Source organism: Pristiophorus japonicus, chromosome 1, assembly GCF_044704955.1.
Source record: "Pristiophorus japonicus isolate sPriJap1 chromosome 1, sPriJap1.hap1, whole genome shotgun sequence".
NCBI lineage: Eukaryota > Metazoa > Chordata > Chondrichthyes > Pristiophoridae > Pristiophorus > Pristiophorus japonicus.
This window is the reverse complement of record NC_091977.1, coordinates 110994041-111016805: the sequence shown is the minus strand read 5'-3', so window position 1 is coordinate 111016805 and position 22765 is coordinate 110994041.

The window sequence follows — 22765 nt, the reverse complement described above, 5'->3', positions numbered from 1 at the left end:
AAGACTTTAAGAGAAAGAATAACAATCTGTGGCTAACTAAGGAAATAAAGAATGGTATCAAATTGAAAACAATGGCATACAAAGTGGCCAAGATTAGTGGGAGGCTAGGGGATTTGGAAACTTTTAAAAACCAGCAAAGATTGACTAAAAAAAGAATAAAGAAAGGGAAGATAGATTATGAAAGTAAACTAGCAAGAACTATAAAAACAGATTGTAAGAGTTTCTACAGGTATGTAATAAGGGAGAGAGTGGCTAAAGTAAATGTTGGTCCCTTAGAGGATGAGACTGGGGAATTAATAATGGGAACAGGGAAATGGCAGAGACTTTGAACAAATATTGTGTATCGGTCTTCACAGTAGAAAACACTAAAAACACCCCAATAGTGGATAATCAAGGGGCTATAGGGAGGGAAGAACATAAAACAATCACTATAACTAAAGAAGAAGTAGTCAGTAAAATAATGGGACTAAAGGTGGACAAGGCCCCTGGACCTGATGGTTTGCATCCCAGGGTCTTAAAAGAAGTGGATGCAGAGATAGTGGATGCATTGGTTGTAATCTACCAACATTCACTGGATTCTGGGGAGGTCCCAGTGCATTGGAAAACCGCAAATGTAATGCCCCATTTAAAAAAGGAGGGAGACAGAAAGTAGGAAACTATACACCAGTTAGCCGAACATCTGTCGTTGAGAAAATGCTGGAGTCCATTATTAAGGAAGCAGTAGCAGGACATTTGGAAAAGCATAATTCAATCAAGCAGAGTCAGCATAGTTTTATGAAACGGAAATCATGTTTGACAAATTTGCTGGAGTTCTTTGAGGATGTAATGAGCAGGGTGGATAAAGGGGAACCAGTGGAAGTGGTGTATTTGAATTTCCAGAAGGCATTCGATAAGGTGCCACATAAAAGGTTACTGCACAAGATTAAAATTCACGGGATTGGGAGTAATGTATTCGCATGGATAGAGGATTGGCTAACTAACAGAAAACAGAGAATCGGGGTAAACGGGTCATTTTCCGATTGGCAAACAGTAACTAGTGGGTACCACAGGGATCGGTGCCGGGGCCTCAACTATTTACAATCTATATTAATGATTTGGATGAAGGGACCGAGTGTAATGTAGCCAAGTTTGCTGATGATACAAAGATAGGTGCCACAGGGATCGGTGCTGGGGCCTCAACTATTTACAATCTATATTAATGATTTGGATGAAGGGACCGAGTGTAATGTAGCCAAGTTTGCTGATGATACAAAAGCAAATTGTGAGGAGGACACAACAATTCTGCAAAGGGATATAGACAGGCTAAGTGAGTGGTGAAAAATTTAGCAGATGGAGTATAATGTGGGAAAATGTGAGGTTATCCACTTTGGCAGAAAAAATAAAAAAGCAAATTATTATTTAAATTGAGAAAAATTACGAAATGCTGCAGTACAGAGGGACCTGGTGTCCTTGTGCATGAAACACAAAAAGTTAGTATGCAGGTACAGCAAGTAATCAGGAAGGCAAATGGAATGTTGGCCTTTATTGCAAGGGGATAGAGTATAAAAGCAGAAAAGTCCTGCTACAACTGTACAGGGTATTGGTGAGGCCATACCTAGAGTACTGCGTACAGTTTGGTCTCCTTATTTAAGGAGGGATATACTTGCATTGGAGGCAGTTCAGAGAAGGTTCACTCAGTTGATTCCTGAGATGAGGGGGTTGACTTATGGTTGAGCAGGTTGGGCCTGTACTCATTGGAGTTCAGAAGAATGAGCGGTGATCTTATTAACACATATAAGATAATGACGGAGCTCGACAAGGTAAATGTAGAGAGGACATTTCCTCTCATGGGGGAATCTAGAACTAGGGGCATAAAAGGGTCGCCCATTTAAAACTGAGACGAGGAGGAATTTCTTCTCTCAGTGGGTTATAAATCTGTGGAATTCTCTGCCCAAGAGAACTGTGGAAGCTGGGTCATTGAATATATTTAAGGTGGAAATAGACAGATATTTGAGCAATAAGGGAGTGAAGGATAATGGGGAGCGGGCAGGGAAGTGGAGCTGAGTCCATGATCAGATCAGCCATGATCTTATTTAATGGCAGAGCAGGCTCGAGGGGCCAAATGGTCTACTCCTGCTCCTATTTCTTATGTTCTTATGTTCTTAACCTCACATCTGTACTATACATGTGGTCTTCACCTTTACCAAGCCCACAGCTATTAAACTAATTAACATAATAAATTACTGTAAACCTTATTTCCTCCATCGGTACGCTGGTATTCTCAGATTGCATGCTGAGTAACGGGGTGATTCAAATGGTTGATTGGCCTTTTCTCATTCCCATCTCTAATCACAGTGCTGTTGCAGCAGCTCACTTCACTTTCTAAAGAAAAAGAATACTTAAAAACATTCCAGGAACATTCCCCCGAATTGTCATATGTAATTAGCCTTGTCAACTACTAGCATGGATTTAGGCAATAAGCCTCATTTGTATACAATTAATGAAATATTATGAACTGGAACAAGCTGATCGGCAATGGATGCCCAGGGATAATAATTGGACAAAGAAGCTGACACTAGTGCCTTATAATTGGCAGAGTTTAAGAGACTGAATGCCAGTCTTAACTGACATTCTGACTCAATTCTCCTCAGTGGGTCATTGGATGAATATCACTGACATTCAGCTGGTTGCTAGATGGAGTACGTTTCAGTGGACAAGCACTTCATCTTCAGGGGTAGGAAAAGGCTGGCAGGCCTGTCCTACCCCTCCTGTCAGCTGATCCCAGAGCAACAGTGACAGAAGCCACAGGGCATCCCGTGGCCCCAAATATGTTAGTCTGCAGCTGTTACAACTCTAACAAAAGGGAAATTGTATTTTTTTAAAGTAACAGATTTTCTAACTCATAAATACAAAGCTCATTAAAAATACTTTGTAAAAGAATTAGATTGCTGTTTATTTCCCCAGGACAATAATCAACTAGCCATACAGGAAAATAAAAATATGTTCATATTAATATATATCTTACCGTGACCTGCTATGACCTTTGAAGTAACAGGCTAACAACATTAAAAAAGAAGTAACACATCACAAAGTGCCATCCCAAAGTAATTCGGGTCAAATGCCAATTCTGTCCAGCCACTTTTCAGAGGTTAACAACGGCGACTAAGCAAAATACGTAGTTAAAGTGGGCTTCAACAAGGCGAAAGAGGGTTATGTTCTTCTAAACAAAAGGCTGAGCACCAACATTGTGAATTTGCAGAAGAATTTATTTTCTGAAACATAACAAAACTGGTGTCCTCCCTGCATCTGTCACCATAGACTCTTGGCTCCTAACACGGATTTTGTCTGAACCAATCCAATCAGAGGCTTCATGTCAGCAGGTGCTATTTTATTCCTGTGAAATTCATCAACTCAACAACCCGTGAAACATCAGTGGACAGAAAAATTCATTAAAATGGGATAGGATCTGGGCAGTGTGCATGGGTGACTTCCGAGAAGTGGCAGGAACATGGTGGGGAGGTCGGGGGGGGTGGGGGGGGATGGTGGAGGTGCACAAAGCAAATAAACAGGACTTCCAAGTATTGGCTGCTCAGACTGATCGCAGTCAAGTTCACCGCAATGGTAAACAAGGACAGTAACCTTTTACTGAAATGACTACTGCCTGTAGTAGTATATGAGATAAACGAGAATATCACAGGATATTAGATAAACTAGAATTACACCATGGCATTTGTTGCAAGCAGCTCTTATGAATAATGTCTTGTATTAGTGCTTATTTCTCTCAATGCACTTCATCTTCAAGGGTAGGAAAAGGCTGGCAGGCCTTTTCCATTTCCATTTCCATTTGTCTGCCAATAAAGTAGAAAATCAACATTACGGCCACACATTTGCTGTTTTGTCAATGAGGTTGATGGCATCAAAAGATTTGGTGGCATTTGTTGATAAATGCTGAGTTATTAGCCTCACAGTGACCCAGCTGGTATGCAATCTCTCATGTTGTATGTTTGGTATATGCTGAGTTAGCTGATCTGAGCTGAGATAGCGGCAAAACTCCCATAAATTACAATAACAACTTACATTTATATAGTGCCTTTAAAAAAATGACTTGCATTTATCTAGTGCCTTTCATGACCTCAGGATATCCCAAAGCACTTTACAGCCAATGAGTACTTTGAAGTGTAATCCTTGTTGTAATTTAGGAAACACAGCAAGATCCCACAAACAGAAGTATGATAATAACCAGGATAATCTGTGTTTTAGTGATGTTGATTGAAGAATAATTATTGGCCAGGACACCAAGTACAACTCCCTGCTATTCTTCGAAATAGTGGGATCTTTTAAATCCACCTGAGAGAGCAGACACAGCCTCAGTTTAATGTTTCATCCGAAAGATGGCACCTCTGACAGTGCAGCACTTCCTCAGCATTACTGTCAGCCTAGATTGTACTCAAGTCCCTGGGGACTTGAACCCACAACCTTCTGACTCAGAGGTGAGAGTGCCACCAATTGAGCCACGGCTGACATACAGTAAGATAGGAAGATAGTAAAACATTCCAACTGATCTCAGAGCGCCAACTAAATTATCTAGGGTGCCCACTCATTATTGCAATGCAGTGACCTCTGCCGAAAAGTGCAGGTGTGTAGACATCGAGTGAGGACGTGTTTGGTTGTGATGGTCTCAAAGTTGAATAGTCTTTTGACACTTAACGGAAACCTTCAGTGGAAGCCTTGGTGCTGGTTTTGGGGCTCCTCTGCTGCTTTAAGGTGACTTGACACCATTTCTCGCTGCAACACCATTGAGATTCTCCTCCAGCTGCTGTGCATTGGAAATGACCTCACGACCCAGGAAAATAGGTCAGAACCATGGGAGGGGTGGATGGAAGTCCCACCTTATCAGAACCCTGCCCCAAATGATAGAATCCAACGCCTTCTACATGAAGCCAAAAAACCTATTAACAGATGTCTGCTAGAAACACAATTTGACCCTATAGTATTTTTATGAACAGTTTCCATGGTTTGTCAACATTTTCCATTGATAGATATGCAATGACTTGTTCGTCATCTTGTTTCCAGAATTTTAACTAGTTCCCTGACTTTCATGAAAAGGTAATGAATAAAGCACTTTATGCTGTCCTATTGACTAACCAATGAAACAGTAAATGAAATACCAAAAATAATCAACAAACTTTACAAAGAAAAGTCAGCCACCAGAGGGCAACAGTGAGCTCCTCTCCAACACAGGGTTTAGCCCCTCAGCTGGAATCAGGTGAAGGTGACAAAGATTGTTCCTAGCCCACCTTGCCCCTTTTGGGTACAGAGCCTATGAACCACTATAGAACTTAGACAAATTGGAAGCCTGGTTCCTAGATTAGCAGGAGGATCTGGCACACACGCACACTCCACTAAACTACTAGAGTGAGTGGACGTACAAATATCCCATTAAATGATCAGAGATAGAATACACACCGTTCTATTGAAAGCATGCATGCAGACATAGAAGCCTGCCGAACTTTAGCACATTCTACATATATTTGTAATCAATAGGCTAAAAGAATTAGGGGGAAAAATGGAGTCGTTTGCACCTCCCGTTAGCACCCACAGGGGGTGCTAATGGGGCGCAAATGACTTTTCGTCCAGGCACGGTGCCGCGAATGACTCACGCTAAATTCCGCGAGAGTTTAGCGGCAGTGGTAACCGGTAGTGCCCCGCTCCACTGTGCAGGTGATGAAACCGTGCGCAGCAACCCATTTTCACCCCGGAGCAAACTTCGGTATCGCCCCCTGAAGCTGTGCCGGGCGATACCGCTTGCAGGGCACTAGTTAAAGGGGATGTGGCATGCACATGAATAAAAAAAATCGTTCGACTTACTTCTTGTGCCCCGTTGCCTCCTTGAACGCAGGATATGTGCCGCGATCTGGCAACCCGGCACTCAAGCTGATGGCAATGAACCTTGCTTCCCGGTGGTTCAGCTAGGGCCCCGCAAAGTCTGCAGCTTGGCCCTCTCTAATGCATGGGAGAGCCCTTCCTATCGCCACACGGCCCAGTGTGTAGCTCTGCATCCTGCTTACTTCGCTCCCACCCCGATAGCGCCCCAAAGAGGAAGTGGAGCGAGATTTTGTGATTTTTGTGTGGCCGGGAGGAGCACGAATGCAGCAGTCACTTATGAGGACTGATAGTTAGGCTGCTCAACAAGTATCACTGGTACTCCAAAACTACATAGGGCTCCTATTGACAGTCTAGGGCCCCAATCCCCAATATAATGAGATTCCTATATTTTTCCACAGGCACCTGGGCCACCCATATTAAGGCCCCCAACCAAAATAGCAACAACCCAGACATCAGCAGGATCGTGGCGATCAGTTGCCATTTTCATCTCACTCCTGCCCCCTTCCCACCTGGCAGAGGAGACGCTTTTTCTTATCCTCTGAGGGTTTTATGGCTAGTTCAAGCTGAAATTTCTCAGGAATGCTTCCACAAATATTTTTGATACAAAGTTGGAGTTTGAAAATATCACACATCCCCAAAAACTTATACAGTAGCACTTTTCCTAAACAAGAATTTATACAAATCACATTTCAGAATTGCAAATGCTTCAAAAAGTTTCCCACTGCCCGTTTGAGAGAAAATTAATCTGATGGACAAAAGGTATTTATTTGCACTAATGGAAAAATCTGAATGGAAAATACCTTCACTGCAAATCAGCCACCGCTTCCTAGTGACATGAATGACAAGTGGGAATTACTTTATAATTATACTTCTGGTGATTTCTAGCTATAGGTAAGTCAATTTTTTCTGGATAATCAGGCCAGCATTTAAGCACCAGCTGTGATTGAAATGTCTCTTTATCTGCCTATGTGCTTTTAATACATCTCATATATTGGAAGTCATCTCACTAGTACTGAAAGTACCTTCCTGCATTAAATAAGGGCTCTCCAAATCACCTCTAACACAGTGAAATAAAGCTAGTTCAGTACATATTATGGGGACAGGTCACACTTCTCTGTGAAAGTAATTATTAGATTGAACCCTTAAGAAGTAATTTTATGAGTCTACATTGTAACGTGGATTGTTTTGCTCATTGCAGCATGTATCAGAAATGTTGGTGTCTGCTATACATAGTTTTCCAACCAGTGGCTGTAATATCAGGGATAACATAGCCCAAATTTCTGGCATACGCTGCCACCAGGTGAAACATAGACATAGAAACATAGAAAATAGGTGCAGGAGTAGGCCATTCAGCCCTTCTAGCCTGCACCGCCATTCAATGAGTTCATGGCTGAACATGCAATTTCAGTACCCCATTCCTGCTTTCTCACCATACCCCTTGATCCCCCGAGTAGTAAGGACTTCATCGAACTCCTTTTTGAATATATTTAGTGAATTGGCCTCAACAACTTTCTGTGGTAGAGAATTCCACAGGTTCACCACTCTCTGGGTGAAGAAATTCCTCCTCATCTCGGTCCTAAATGGCTTACCCCTTATCCTTAGACTGTGTCCCCTGGTTCTGGACTTCCCCAACATTGGGAACATTCTTCCTGCATCTAACCTGTCTAACTCCGTCAGAATTTTAAACGTTTCTATGAGGTCCCCTCTCATTCTTCTGAACTCCAGTGAATACAAGCCCAGTTGATCCAGTCTTTCTTGATAGGTCAGTCCCGCCATCCCGGGAATCAGTCTGGTGAACCTTCGCTGCACTCCCTCAATAGCAAGAATGTCCTTCCTCAGGTTAGGAGACCAAAACTGTACGCAATACTCCAGGTGTGGCCTCACCAAGGCCCCGTACAACTGTAGCAACACCTCCCTGCCCCTGTACTCAAATCCCCTCGCTATGAAGGCCAACATGCCATTTGCTTTCTTAACCGCCTGCTGTACCTGCATGTCAACCTTCAATGACTGATGTACCATGACACCCAGATCTCTTTGCACCTCCCCTTTTCCTAATCAGATAATGGTCTGTCTCTCTGTTTTTACCACCAAAGTGGATAACCTCACATTTATCCACATTATACTTCATCTGCCATGCATTTGCCCACTCACCTAACCTATCCAAGTCGCTCTGCAGCCTCATAGCATCCTTCTCGCACACTGCCACCCAACTTCGTGTCATCCGCAAATTTGGAGATACTACATTTAATCCCCTCGTCTAAATCATTAATGTACAGTGTAAACAGCTGGGGCCCCAGCACAGAACCTTGCGGTACCCCACTAGTCACTGCCTGCCATTCTGAAAAGTCCCCATTTACTCCTACTCTTTGCGTCCTGTCTGACAACCAGTTCTCAATCCATGTCAGTACACTACCCCCAATCCCATGTGCTTTAACTTTGCACATTAATCTCTTGTGTGGGACCTTGTCGAAAGCCTTCTGAAAGTCCAAATATACCACATCAACTGGTTCTCCCTTGTCCACTCTACTGGAAACATCCTCAAAAAATTCCAGAAGATTTGTCAAGCATGATTTCCCTTTCACAAATCCATGCTGACTTGGACCTATCATGTCACCTCTTTCCAAATGCGCTGCTATGACATCCTTAATAATAGATTCCATCATTTTACCCACTACCGATGTCAGGCTGACCGGTCTATAATTCCCTGTTATCTCTCTCCCTCCTTTTTTAAAAAGTGGGGTTACATTGGCTACCCTCCACTCCATAGGAACTGATCCAGAGTCAATGGAATGTTGGAAAATGACTGTCAATGCATCCACTATTTCCAAGGCCACCTCCTTAAGTACTCTGGGATGCAGTCCATCAGGCCCTGGGGATTTATCGGCCTTCAATCCCATCAATTTCCCCAACACAATTTCCCGACTAATAAGGATTTCCCTCAGTTCCTCCTCCTTACTAGACCCTCAGACCCCTTTTATATCCGGAAGGTTGTTTGTGTCCTCCTTAGTGAATACTTCAAAGTTACCCTTCTTTAAGTTCTGGACCATGGTCTCTGAATTAACTGTTTCATTCTCCATCCTAATGCAGAATTCCACCATATTATGGTCACTCTTCCCCAAGGGGCCTTGCACAACGAGATTGCTAATTAATCCTCTCTCATTACACAACACCCAGTCTAAGATGGCCTCCCCCCTAGTTGGTTCCTCGACATATTGGTCTAAAAAACCATCCCTTATGCACTCCAGTAAATCCTCCTCCACCGTATTGCTTCCAGTTTGGTTAACCCAATCTCTGTGCATATTATAACTGCTGCACCTTTATTGCACGCACCCCTAATTTCATGCTTGATGCCCTTCCCAACATCACTACTACTGTTTGGATGTCTGTGCACAACTCCCACTAATGTTTTTTGCCCTTTGGTGTTCTGCAGCTCTACCCATATAGATTCCACATCATCCAAGCTAATGTCCTTCCGAACTATTGCCTTAATTTCCTCCTTAACCAGCAATGCTACCCCACCTCCTTTTCCTTTTATTCTATCTTTCCTGAATGTTGAATACCCCTGGATGTTGAGTTCCCAGCCCTGATCATCCTGGAGCCACATCTCCGTAATCCCAATCACATCATATTTGTTAACATCTATTTGCACAGTTAATTCATCCACCTTATTGCGGATACTCCTTGCATTAAGACACAAAGCCTTCAGGCTTGTTTTTTTAACACCCTTTGTCCTTTTAAAATTTTGCTGTACAATGGCCCTTTTTGTTCTTTGCCTTGGGTTTCTCTGCCCTCCACTTTTCCTCATCTCCTTTCTGACTTTTGCTTTTGCCTCCTTTTTGTTTCCCTCTGTCTCCCTGCATTGGTTCCCATCCCCCTGCCAAATTAGTTTAACTCCTCCCCAACAGCACTAGCAAACACTCCCCCTAGGACATTGGTTCCGGTCCTGCCCAGGTGCAGGTCCAGTTTGTACTGGTCCCACCTCCCCCAGAACCGGTTCCAATGCCCCAGGAATTTGAATCCCTCCCTGCTGCACCACTGCTCAAGCCACATATTCATCTGCACTATCCTGCGATTCCTACTCTGACTAGCACGTGGCACTGGTAGCAATCCTGAGATTATTACTTTTGAGGTCCTACTTTTTAATTTAGCTCCTAGCTCCTTCAATTCGTTTCATAGGACCTCATCCTTTTTTTTACCTATGTCGTTGGTACCAATGTGCACCACGACAACTGGCTGATCTCCCTCCCTTTTTAGAATGTCCTGCACCCACTCCGAGACATCCTTGACCCTTGCACCAGGGAGGCAACATACCATCCTGGAGTCTCGGTTGCGGCCGCAGAAACGCCTATCTATTCCCCTTACAATTGAATCCCCTATCACTATCGCTCTCCCACTCTTTTTCCTGCCCTCCTGTGCATGTCTACCAGTAGCACAGGCACATGGGGGGCTATTTGGTGAAAGAGTGAAAACAGGCACTCAATGGGTGCTGTGCTAATAAGACACACCTGTTTGAAAGTCTGGTTTTCGCATGCAATTTTGGTTCGAATTGCTGATTACCATAAGTTGAACTTGCCTGGAGGTGCTAAACCAGACACCTGCATTTAGTGCTGATTAGACGCAATTTTCTTGGAGCAGAATATGTGGGCTCCACTCATCCACTTCCACTGAAGGTGTGGAGTGCGCTGGCTGATATACAGCAGCAAGTTTCAGGATGGCTCAGGGGCCAAGTGAGAGGGTGTACAGGTTCCGGGACATGACACTGGAGGTCCTGGTGGAGGTTGTCCAGAGGAGGAGGGCTGTCCTGTAACCGCAGGGGGAAGGCATCCACCATGCCCTCCTCACCCTCCTGTCCCTCTCTCCTGCAGCAGCTGGTGCTGCTCTGCCTGGCCTCGTATCCTCCTCCAATTCCTCCTCCAGACCAAGGGAGGCACCTAGCATGATGCCAATGATCAAGCACTCCCATTCTCCTGGTGACTCCTATAAGTTAGAGTAGCACAGCACTTACTCTTTTTCGGTGGTCTTCAGAAAATGTTCAGAATAAATATTCCTAGAGTATTGGTGAAGACTTGACAAAGTGTCCCAGAAACTCTCCCGATGTGTTTCAAAAGTTCTCTTCAAACCTCCAGCAGCAAATGAACAGTTAAAAGGTGATATATCTTTAAGGAGCGCTTAAAATCCTCCGTAATGACTAGTTTGCTCCCAATCAGCTGGTCGCTGTTTGGAGAGGCCGTTGGGTCAAGCGCTATCCACCAATCAGGTAATTTAAGTAGCAATGAGCCCCTTAATGATCCTCCAGGTGGCCGTTCCTAGCGCAAGCTTCAACTGCTTTATCAAGCTGATGTCCTGCGTTAAACACGGGCTAAACTGGCCACCAAGGAGGCTCTTTAGTGCCTAAAGTATCTGGTAAAATCGCCCCCATAAACTTACCCCTTAATCTTTACCTTTCACTCCCCTCTTTTAGTCATGTCCCAATTTATTATAAAAGATGCACCTCCAAATTGACAGTACTGTTTCTGATGATGAGTTACACTCAAAGCAGTAACCTATCTTTCTCTTTCAAATGCTGATCCACAATACTGTCCTCCTGGTGAACCACTTCATGATCTTCTGCCTCCTAAGCACCAAGCCATCTTGCATGGAATTTCTATGTCCAGACCTTTTTGGATGGCAAAGTTGTACAGGGCACAGCAAGCTACAACCCCTATGCAGGATACAGACTCTGGAGCATGCTACTGATTTAAGTGGCCCTTTAAGACCCGCTATGGCTCTCTGAGACATCTATCTCTCCTCCGCTCCTTTTCTTGCAACTCTTAGTGGGAGTCATTAACAATAGCAGCTTGCAATGTTATGTGTGTGCCATTTACTGCATCCTGCACTTGGAGCAGGCAGCGCGTGATGAATTTGAATGGACCTATCATGCAGCTGCCTTGCTGTTGCCAAGCTGGATGAATTCCCCAGCTCTCCTAACAGTGTCAGTTACATGAGCAATTCATGCCCAATGGCACCTTGGTTGATATTACACAGATCCCCTGTGGCTATTTGAATTGAGCATAAAAATTAAGTGTGATTCGCACTTTCACACCTATTGCTTCTTTGGTGAAACAAACTCTTTGCACACAATGCTCCTCATTGAGACCTTCATACAATCTGTGTGACCCTTTGTAAGGCACATCTTCTTCAAGTAGTGTTTCATTCTCATCCCCCACCATCATCCTGTACTCCTTTTCCATCCTGTACTCTTCCTTTAACATTTCAAACAAGAGAGTTCTCATTGGTAATCCCATGCTTGCTACCCATACTCAAAACTTCTTAATGTGTAATGTGTAAAAATCTCCCCGTATCTCGCAGGTCCTCAGACAGTCAGGGACTAGCCCAGCTCTATCCATGTGCAAGGCAAAGAGCTCTTCTGTAACTCTAGCAATCTCTTCTGAAAGATTCTTCAGGTTGCAGGTTCCATGTCACGTCTGCCAGTCTCAGCAGATGCTAGCATCAAGTGCACCCCTTTTATTTCATTTGGAAGCGTAAGTGACAAGTTTGGGGAACTCTAAAACTGTACATTTTTGTTAACATATTTTAGAAAGATCCACCAGCTTGCTGCACACATCAGCAGAGTCTCCATTCGGCAAAGGAAATTGAACTGCAGCCATTTTGTAAATGATTATTCATTCTCAGGATATGAGTGGCGCTGGCAAGTTCGGCATTTATTGGCCGTCTCTAGTTGCCGTTGAGTGGGTGGTGGTGCCGGGGCTTCTTGTTGAACTGCTGCAGTCCATGTGGTGAAGATGGATTTCATGCCAAGTGTAAGTTGTTTCAGTTATAAACAAGTATGTTTACTAGTTATCACCAGTGCACTCCAGTGATGTAAAGTAACCTGCACCTGCTCTTAAAATGAAGCTACTATAATGTCTTTAGAAACACTATAATGTTCTTGGTCTTCTTGTGTGGTTGACTGTGAGATTGTTGCACTATGTCACAGTGCACAAGCTTTATCACTTCCAATCAGAGCTACAAGCAGGAGTTCTACAGATCTTCGACAGTAACTTAACAAACACCTGGTAAACCAGCAGGTGATATTCGTAACCAGACAGGTTCAATCGGGAACTCATCCTTCTTTCAATTTCACACCACTGCGATTTCTCTACTAAGTACATGTCAAACTATTACTTGCAAAAGCAAGAGCCACTTTGGGTATCCAAATGTAATACAAGATTATACCTATCTGGGGCACTGGCAGGCCTGCACATTCTATGTGTTTGAACATAAGAGCATAAGCATAAGAAATAGGAGCAGGAATAGGCCATTTGGTCCCTCGAGCCTGCTCCGCCATTTAATAAGATCTTGGCTGATCTGATCATGGGCTCAGCTCCACTTCCCTGCCCACTCCCCATAACCCTTTATTCCCTTATCGCTCAAAAATCTGTCTTATCTCCGCCTTAAATATATTCAATGACCCAACCTCCACAGCTTTCTGGGGCAGAGAATTTTTTAGATTTACAATACTCTGAGAGAAGAAATTCCTCCTCATCTCAGTTCTAAATGGGTGGCTCCTTATTCTGAGACTATGTTCCCTAGTTTTAGTTTTCCCTATGAGTGGAAATATCCTCTCTGCATCCACCTTGTTGAGCCCCTCATTATCTTATATGTTTCAATAAGATCACCTCTCATTCTTCTGAACCTTAATGAGTATAGGTCCAACCTACTCAACCTACCTTCATAAGTCAACTCCCTCATCTCCGGAATCAATCGAGTAAACCTTCTCTGAATTGCCTCCAATGCAAGTATATTCCTCCTTGAATATGGAGACCAAAACTGTACGCAGTACTCCAGGTGTGGCCTCACCAATACCCTATACAGTTGTAGCAGGACTTCTCTGCTTTTATACTTATCCCCCTTGCAATAAAGGCCAACATTCCATTTGCCTTCCTGATTACTTGCTCTATCTGCATACTAACTGTTATGTATGGGGAAAGAGTTAGACTGAACACTGTGAGCTCAAAGTAAAGTGTGACCGTAGTCTTTTATTACAGGTCTCCAACCTGTGAGGCCTCCTTAAATACTTGTGCTCCCAAGGGATTATGGGATCCCTTGGGACTCCAGGGGATGATCCATCATAGGCAGTCCCTCGAACTGAGGATGACTTGCTACCACGTCAAAAAGTTCACAGGTGTTTCAATGATGGACCTAAAATTCCAGGTCTGAACTCAATCTTGAAGGGTGGAAGATGCCTGTGCTTGGATTTTTTTAACGTGTGGTGACCGTTGCACACCAGCCACCACACGGGCTTGACAGAGCTAAGTCTTGGTCCAGTAGCAAGGATTAACCAAGACGACTGGAGACCTGCTCTGCTGCATGGATTTAGTGCGCACTGTGGGCTGGCCCGTACTGCCCCTGGGCCCTCGGCTCTTCTGGAACCCAAACTCATGCCTCTCCTGGGCCCCGATCACGTCCCTCTAACAATGGCTCTCCGTTCCTTGGCCCCGACCTCGCCACTCCTTCGCCCCGACCTCGCCGCTCCTGCTGCAGAGGGATGGGCCCTCTGGTGGCTGTACAAAGTAAATACGAGTTTACATATATAACAACACTCTCCCCGCTGCCCAAAGTCAGTAGTATAACTATTTACAATGTGAGTCGATCTGGGGCCCTTCTTGCCCTGGTTGATCGTCTCGGTGTGAAAGCTGGTATGGTTGAGTCAAGCGTTGGGCCCTCACTGGGCTGCTGTGCAGCTGGCCTTGCTGGGCTGCCGAGTGTGGTGGGTCCTGCTGGGCTGCTGTGGATGATGGGTTCTGCTTCATGGTGCTGGTTGCCACTGGTGTGTATGTTGCGGGGGTCAAACAAGGTAGGGTCCAAGGTGGGTTGCTCAGGATAATCCGTGAATCTGAGTTTGATTTGGTCCAAGTGTTTCCGTGGAATGAGTCTTTTTGAAAGTTTGATCCAAAACACCCTGCTCCCCTCTTTGGCCATGACAGTGCCGGGAAGCCACTTGGGACCTTGTCCATAATTCAATACAAATACAGGATCATTGATTTCAATCTCGCATGACACATTTGCGCTGTCATGGTATGTACTTTGTTGAAGCCGCCTGCTCTCTATCTGTTCATGTAGATCAGGGTGAACTAATGAGAGCCTTGTCTTAAGTGCTCTTTTCATGAGCAGTTCAGCAGATGGAATCCCAATGAGCGAGTGGGGTCTCATGCGGTAGCTAAGTAGGACTCGGGATAGGCGAGTCTGCAGTGAGCCTTCAGTTACCCTCTTCAAGCCTTGCTTGATAGTTTGCACTGCTCTCTCTGCCTGACCATTGGACCCTGGTTTAAATGGGGCAGATGTGACATGTTTGATCCCGTTGCGGGTCATGAATTCTTTGAACTCAGCACTGGTAAAACATGGTCCGTTGTCACTCACCAGGACATTGGGTAGGCCGTGTGTGGCAAACATGACCCACAGGCTTTCAGTAGTGGCAGCGGATGTGCTTGCTGACATTATCTTACATTCAATCCACTTGGAGTATGCATCTACAACCACAAGGAACATTTTACCCAAGAACGGGCCTGCATAGTTGTTATGTACCCTAGACCACGGTTTGGGGGGTGAAGACCATAAACTTAGTGGCGCCTCCCTGGGTACATTGCTTAATTGCGAGCATGTATTACATCTGTGAACACAGGACTCTAAGTCCGCATCGATACCGGGCCACCACACATGGGATCTGGCTATCGCTTTTGTTGGAGTGGATTTTCAGACATAGCAAAGCAGGATGGGGTAAGCCACCACTAAATGAACTTTGTACCAAGAAGCCTATCTGCTGTCCCTGATATGAACTCTGCAGCAACAGGTGATTCCTGGCCAGGTGCAGGTCACTGTTTCATAGAAAGCTTTGCAACAGAATAACTAACCACAAAAGAAGATGCAGAGGAAGGGCCCCCAAACTCGCGACATGCTATCAGGTTTCACTAGGACTAAAAAGTTGTATGTAAATGAATTGCGTTGCCATATGGATTGATTGGTTGTATGTAAATAAATTTAAATGATTGTATTCCGCCCCCTGTAAACTGCTTATAACCCCACGGCACAAGGCACTCGGGGAGAAGGTGTTCGCAGATCGCGGGATCTCAACTCTTCTCCCAGAGCTCTGTTAGCAATAAAGTTGTCTCTCTTACTTTACTAGAGTCTATGTGAATTTATTTTCGCCAACAAATTGGCGTAGTCGGCAGGATACCGCAGAGCTGGATAGTCGTATGACCCAGTAGAGCGGGATAGTAGTCAATTTCTGACCACCCAGAAATTATACTGGGGGAAGCGGCTGGCCGGCGAAGTGGTATCAAATGAATAAAATAGATTAAATAAGTAAAGAGACATAACTTACGGTTCTGAATCTGTTGTTCTAACGCCAGTGGTTAGTATGTGATAAGAGTTAAGAAATTCAGACTGTAGTGGCGTACAGCGCAGACTGAAAGTAAAGTAATTAGTGATGCGGGGGTTGATTATTTTAGTCCAATGTTCATAGATGGTGATATAGAAATCGGTGCGGAAGGGAGCTGATCCCTCCAACCAAGAGCTGGACTCTGGTGGTAAGGAAACACGTTAATCTTCATGAGCAAGACAAGAGGTCTCTGCGAGGTGAATCGTGGCCGTGAGTATTTTAGTTTGGAAATTCCATAAACTAGAGGGGAATACAGGAACATAGAATAAACATCTTCAATGACAGGTAAGGAAACGGACATAAAACGTGGACCGCCCGGGTCCCTAATTAACTCTTACATGACCGATCAACAAGTCTTAATTAAAAAATACAGAAAGACAGCTGGGATGTATCCCAGACATTAGAACAACAACGAAATTGGATGACAAAACAAAAGAAAGATAAAACCAAAAAGGCCGGAGTATTACTAGTACATCAGTTAGCAGGACTAATTGAGCAAGTAAAGGACGTTAGAGAGAAAAGGGAAGAGAAAAGTAAACAATTAATTCAGGCACAAGGAAAATGTAGGGAATGGGAAAAGAAATGCCTGGCGTTAGAACAACAGATTCAGAACCGTTCCCAATGGGGGGGGAGAAACAGCCTCACTGCCCCCTTAGGAAGATTACCAAGGTGAGGCAACAGCCCCGGGTCAGGAAGATCGAGAAACCATCCCGGCAGCGCTAGTCACCAGGGGAGGAACTGCAGCGAATCCCACTGTAACCTATAAACCATTTACCCCCGGCGAGAGACAGCAGATAATGGCATCCCTGGGGAAATTACAACCCCAGTGTGCGAATACCAAATTTTGGGCAGAGCTGGATACAGTTTGGGTGGGCCACCAACTACACTTTAGGTAATGCCCTGACTAATTGGAGTAAAATTACTACAACCAAACAACAAAAGAGGGAAGGAGCCTCAGAGTATGGGGAACGATTATTTCTGATATATCAAGAATGCTCTGGACAGGGAAACCTGGGCCGCGGCGACCGAGCATTTATCCAGGCATTTAAGAACGGACTATCCGCTGCACACCAGACCATTATAAAAATGGGAGTAATTTAACCCAGGATTATGATGAACTGGTCGAGTGGGCTAGTGGCGTCCAGGGAGGGGGCGATGAAAAATCCCAAACAAAGATAAAACAAGAAAGGGTTTTTGCAGCAGGGACGGGGGGGAGGACAGAAAAAGGGGACATGCCATAACTGCGGGAAGGTGGGTCACTTTGCCAAAGAATGTAAGGGGAAACGCCTGGAAAAACAATGCACGTATTGCGGCAAAAAGGGACATTTAGATGCGACCTGCTATAGTAAAAATGGCTATACTAATAAGGCAAGGACCCTGTCAGAACAGGAATACCAGCAGTGGCAGGAGTACAAAGCCACCCTGTGGGATGCCTGGCGGCCCCTGTACAAAGTAAAGAGGAGGGAAGGATATATGTGTCTGCACTAGTAGGGGGCCGACAGTGTGAGATGCTAGTGGACACTGGAGCCTCAATATCTATTACCAAACTACCCCTTCCCGTAACCAACAAAAAGGCTTTAATAAACGGAATAGATGGACGGCCAACACTGGCCTACCTGAGCACCACCCAAGTGGTGGAAATTGATAATTTATGTATACCCATGAGATTTTACGTATGCAAGAATCATGAGGGAACAATATTGGGGAATGACATAATGAAGGAATTCCAAGCCCTGATTGATTGTGGCGAGGGGAAATTAACATGCACAAAGGCAGATGGCAGTAAGGGAGATTTGGGACAGATAGCTCACCATATGGAAAGTTTAGGTGTAGCAACAGCCACAAAAATCAACTGGCATACCGAGACTGGAGGATATGGCGGCATTTGTGCCTCTGTGCCCGGGGTTTGGGCACAGACAAAATTGGATACCGGAAGGGCGGACATGGACCCTATTAAGGTCCCTGGACCATCTCATAAACCACACAGGCAATACCCTATAAGACCCGAAGCCAGAACAGCAGTTGTAGAAATAGTAAAGGGACTAGTGGAAAAAGGTATCTTAAGAGAAACTGTTAGCCCTACTAACTCCCCAACATGGCCAGTAGGGAAGTCAGATAGGAGTTATAGACTAACCATTGACTACACTGCCCTTAATAAGGTCACCCCCAAACTATACCCGATAGTGGCCAGTCCCTCCACAATCCTTAGTGGATTATCCCCTGAACATAAAATCTTTACAGTCCTGGACATAGCCAATGGCTTCTGGGCACTTCCCCTCAACCTAGAATCACAAGAGAAATTTGCCTTCACAGTGGAGGATAAACGATATACTTGGACCCGATTACCACAAGGGTTCCATAATAGTCCTGCCATATTCCACCGAGTCATGAGCGACGTACTAAAACAAATAGAAGTACCGGCAGGAAATAGTATTTTACAATATGTCGACGACATATTAATAGCTTCAGAAACCAAGGAGGGACATCAGGCAACCCTATACCTGGTGTTACGAGCTTTGGAGACGGCAGGCCTTAAGGTCAACCCCAAGAAAGCCCAGGTAGGGAAAACCCAAGTCCTGTACCTAGTGTACTGCCTTTCAAAGGGGTTGAAAGAAATGCCCTCGGATAGGAAAAAGGCTGTCAAGGACATGCCTAGACCAGTAACGGTAAGGGGGGTGAGGAAGATACTGGGTCTCTTTAATTACAGCCGGAACTTTATCCCTGAGTTTGCAAAGATTGCCGAGCCTATACAAAGACTAGTAAAGGGAGGAAAACCGGCCCTAGTCCTTATAGAGTGGGGCCCTGAACAAGAACAGGCGTATAGTAAACTCAAGTCAGAACTAGTCTCCGCACCTGGATTGGGACTGCCTGACATGGTAAAGATTTTCACATCCACTGTACCAATGAAGATGTGTTCTATATGGCCGTGGTCACCTAAGATCACGGGGATAAAAGAAGACCTATAGCCTATTACTCCACCGCCGAAGGTCCGGTGGTGACCGAATAATCCAGATGTATAGCTGCACTAGACTGCGCAGCTTGGGCAGTAAAAATAAGCGAGCCCGTGGTAATGACCGGAAACATCATTCTCCACACCAAACACACGTTGGTAGAAATGTTAAACACAGGAAAACTGAGAACCGTTTCTAATATGAGACGGACAAAGTGGGAAGCAGTCCTCTTGCCACCCATCAAAGCAGTAACTATAATTAGAGATGTATGGGAAAACCCCGCGGAGGGCATAGTGCAAGAGGGAGAGCCCCACGATTGCGGGGACGTGGATATGGACATGGAAGAGGATAGAATAAAAGACACGCCCCGTCAAACCGCAGAACAAACCTTGTTTGTGGACATCTCGCGAAAATACGTAGAGGGACTACCTCGTACCGGATGGGCCGTAGTTAACCAGGATCTAGAGACAGTCGAATCAGGGCGAATTAATGGGGGGTCGTCAGCTCAGGTGGCAGAATTGGTAGCCCTCACCCGGGCACTGGAACTATCAGAGGGTAAGATCATTAATATCTATACGGATAGTAGATATGCATTCGCGGTAGTACACGATAATATGACAGCATGGGGGAGGAGGGGTTTTATCACAACCAGTGGACATCCCATAAAACACCAGCTGAGAATAGAAGCTCTCTTAGCAGCCAGTAATAAACCAAAACAGGTAGCGGTCATTAAAATTAAAGCCCACCAAAGGGAACCGGACCGAACCAGTCCAGATTGGCTGAGTCACCAGGGAAATCAAGCTGTGGACTTAGCTGCACAAGAGGCATTAGAACAAGAGGAGCGTGAGGAAGCCTCAGTCAGCGCCGCTGGGGTCCGAGACGAACAGATAAGTATCGAGAAACTACACCAGGACACTTCTGAGGAAGAAAGGGGTATGTGGACAAAGCAGGGCACAATGCAAGGAAAGGATAACGTTTGGAGACGAAACGACAAGGTAATGGCGCCTGAATGCATACAGAATACCTTATTGGAGTTGCACCATGGCCTGTCCCATTCGGGACGAGAGGCCATGACCGGGAGTCTTGGAAGAGATTGGTGGTGGAAGGGGATGGGGAGAGATATTGCCAAACATTGCCATCGATGCGTTACGTGCGCACAATATAATCCAGGTAGGCCCATTAAAATTAAAATGGGACACCAGCCCTGTCCACGGGGGCCATGGGAACATTTACAAATTGATTTCACAGGTCCTTTGCCCCCATCCCATGGAAAAAGATATTGCCTAGTGATTATAGATCAATTTACCCAGTGGGTGGAAGCTTTCCCCACACGTGATTACACTGCCTCAACAGTGGCAAGGATATTGACCGAGCAGGTGGTTCCCCAAGGGGGAGTGCCTCTTCAGATAGATGCCGACCAAGGCACCCACTTCACCGGGAAGATTGTAAAAACAGTATGCCAGCTAATGGGCATAAAACAAAAATTCCACATCCCCTACCACCCGCAGAGTTCTGGAATGGTAGAACGCATGAACCGTACCCTTAAGAACGCCCTGGCCAAGGCCATGCAAACATCAGGAAGAACATGGACAGAAGTATTACCTATTATATTAATGAAGTTAAGAGCCACGGTAAACCGGACAACCGGATTAACCCCTTATGAACTAATGACAGGAAGGGCGATGCAATTACCAGAAAGCATCATAACAGGTGGGGCCGACGCAGGCCCATTAAAAGACAAAATTAAACGGTATGTTTTGGAACTAAACACTCAACTCAAAGGGATGCGTAAATTAGTAAGAGACAATCAGGAAGAGAGAGACGCTCAGAAAGAGCTTGAAAGGCTCCCTGATGTCCCGATGGCGGGACATTGCGTCATGGTAAAAACATTACTTGAAAAACCAGGGTTTGCACCAAAATGGAATGGCCCATATGAGGTCATAATCAGTGGAGACATCTGTGCCTGTCTGGACATAAGAGGGAAGAGTGTATGGAAACATTGGACCCAGTTGAAATTGTACAAAGAAACTAATGAGTAAATATAAGACATGTGATTCACGATAATGTAACCAGGATACTTGTTTATGCACCCCAAACAGTTGACGACTGCAAGCAAGTCCAAATTACGGCTACTGTTAATGTGTAAATATTGTACTGTTTGAGCGTAACAAATATGTCTTAGATAGCGTATATAATCGCGTTACTCTATGTTGTCACGGTTGTAAAGCCAATAGGATTTGAAGATAACTTGTTTTTCAAGACCCATATACGTTTACACGGCAATCGAACCGTGTGTTACCCACTAGCCCAATCAGTAGGGGCCCTGTTCGTGGCCACCCCTGGGTGGACCCCCTGTGACTTATTTACGGCGGATACCTCGGACCCTGTGAGGGACAAACGGGCGAATATAGAAGGGGTATACAGGGAAGATGCATGGAATTAATAAATCCCACAGATCCTGTGTGCAGGGGGTCCCGGGGAAAGGACGAAACGGTATGCTCAGACAATGCAAGCTACCCGCTTTGCTTCTCGGGGCAAGGATGGGGGTGTGCATATGCCCTGGTCCCTGAGAACGCCACCTGTGTGCAGACGCAGTGTGCCCGTCAGCACTGTTGAGTGCATAGAGGCCAGTTTACTTGCACCTGTAACGAGCAAGGATGCCTGAACGTGACCGCAGGGAGGCAAGTTATCTGCGGTCAGTGCAACGGAACTCATGTCAGCTCAGAAACATGGGCATACCCGTTTGATGATTACCAATTGGTAGGATCGGGCTCAAATTCAAGGGAACCGAGCAATTGGTGGTATAAGCAGTTCACGAGTGTGAGCAACACCGACGTAAAGTGTTAGAACTAAGGAGGGATTTGTGTTCCTCCTCAGCGGCACCTTCAAGACTGCAACACCGACCCTCCCGGTCCTCTTCACAGCAGGAACTATAGGACCACTCACTATTCCATGCCCCCAAAGGGGGCATACCCGGAGAAGGATAGTAACGCGGGCCATCAGCAAGGAGTTCTGTGCCAATTGGGAGGATCCTATCACGCTGGGATCATCACTCGGCCACGGGTTCCTCGGGGCCCTGTCTGTGGGGGGATCAGCGGGGGTAATTAGTGCCAAAAATAGGAACTATCTTATTTGTGGGTTAACCATTCTGGGAAACAGCACATCTAAGGGATTGGATGCCATCAACCGGGAGCTGTCTGAATTAAGATTGTATACGCAGCAGACCCGTTATGCCGTAGATTATCAATTAGCCCAACAGGGGGGAGTATGCACAATAATAGGAGACAAATGTATAACGCATGTTACGGATGAATCATACAATATCACCCAAGCCATTGATGCCATAAGAAAGCAGTTTGATGAGTTCAGACAAGGCCCAAAAAGGGGGAATAGCTGGCTTGACTAGCTATTAGGGGGATCCTGGGGGTCCTATTTAACGCATGGAGTAGTTATTCTTGTTGTAATAATAATTACTTGTTGCTTGATTATCAGATGTTTTAATATCTGCTGTAAAGTCATGATGGCCCGAATA